Source organism: Pangasianodon hypophthalmus, chromosome 30 (genome assembly GCF_027358585.1).
Source record: "Pangasianodon hypophthalmus isolate fPanHyp1 chromosome 30, fPanHyp1.pri, whole genome shotgun sequence".
In the NCBI taxonomy this organism is placed as follows: Eukaryota; Metazoa; Chordata; class Actinopteri; order Siluriformes; family Pangasiidae; genus Pangasianodon; species Pangasianodon hypophthalmus.
The window spans coordinates 5,644,472-5,645,680 of record NC_069739.1 but is presented as its reverse complement, the minus strand read 5'-3'; positions in this window follow the sequence as shown (position 1 = coordinate 5,645,680).

Below are 1,209 nucleotides of genomic sequence, written 5' to 3'. Positions count from 1 at the left end.
GTGAAGTGACATGTAGCCAAGTATGGTGACCCACACTCAGAATTTGTGCTCTGCATTTAACTCATCCAAGTGCACACACACACACACACACACACACACACACACACACCGTGAACACACACCCGGAGCAGTGGGCAGCCTTTTTTTGCTGCGCCACCCAGGGAGCAGTCGGGGGTTCGGTGCCTTGCTCAAGGGCCTCACCTCAGTCGTGGTATTGAGGGTGGGAGAGAGCGCTGGTCACTCGAACCCACGACCTTCAGGTTCACCTTCGGGTTACAAGTCCAAGACTCTAACCATTAGGCCACTACTGATTCTTGGTTCTTGGCTACATTGATTGAAGTCTGGCTTAAAAAATAATCATTTACCAACAGATCTGAGAGAAATGTTGATATTCCTGACAGATTTGCTTTGTTTTCATTGTCACCGTCATCCATTTTAAAGAGATAATGGCTATAATGAATAGCTAGGAATATAGTTAACTCTTGTCACTAGCTAGCTTATGCTTGGTGTCCATAGTCCTTGCTGCCTAGCAACAATATAGAACATAAAAAATAGAGATTAAAGTCATGTCTCGTGTATTATGTGTAGACTTTAAATTCATGCGTTTTAATGCAACATTTTTTGACTAGAATTTGTCTGTGGTTGGATTCTGGTTAGTTACCAGGTGGTTGTGAGTTGAAAACCCAGGACTGCCAGAACGCACGACTGGCTCCTCGATTGCTCGGCTCTGCATCTGAATCATATCCTGTTTCGTTTAAGAGTTCGTTTCTATAAAAGTGTCTCCCAGATGACTACATTCCTCACAGAGCAGCACTGAATCCTATAGTGGACACGTATCGACTTGTATGTGAAGCGAAATATGACCTCATCGTTATGCATTCTTCTCTTTTTCCATACTATACATCCTTCACTATATCTACAGCATCTACGTTTTTATGAAAGCAATTAAATTCCATCTATATAGCAATTAAAAAAAAATGGCCATCATTGAGCCAAAGTGCTTTACAGTGCTTTACATTCGGAAAAATAAAACAAACCAATTTAGCTACATTCAAGTTTTACTTTATGGTAAGAAGTAAATAGAGGGTTTGGGTTTTGCCTTAAAAGGAGAAAGGTACATGGTCCTGAGTCAAGATAAACCTAAGTCACACAGGAAATATTGTGAGAAACCATAATACTGCGATCTGCTCAGATTTTTTATACCATATG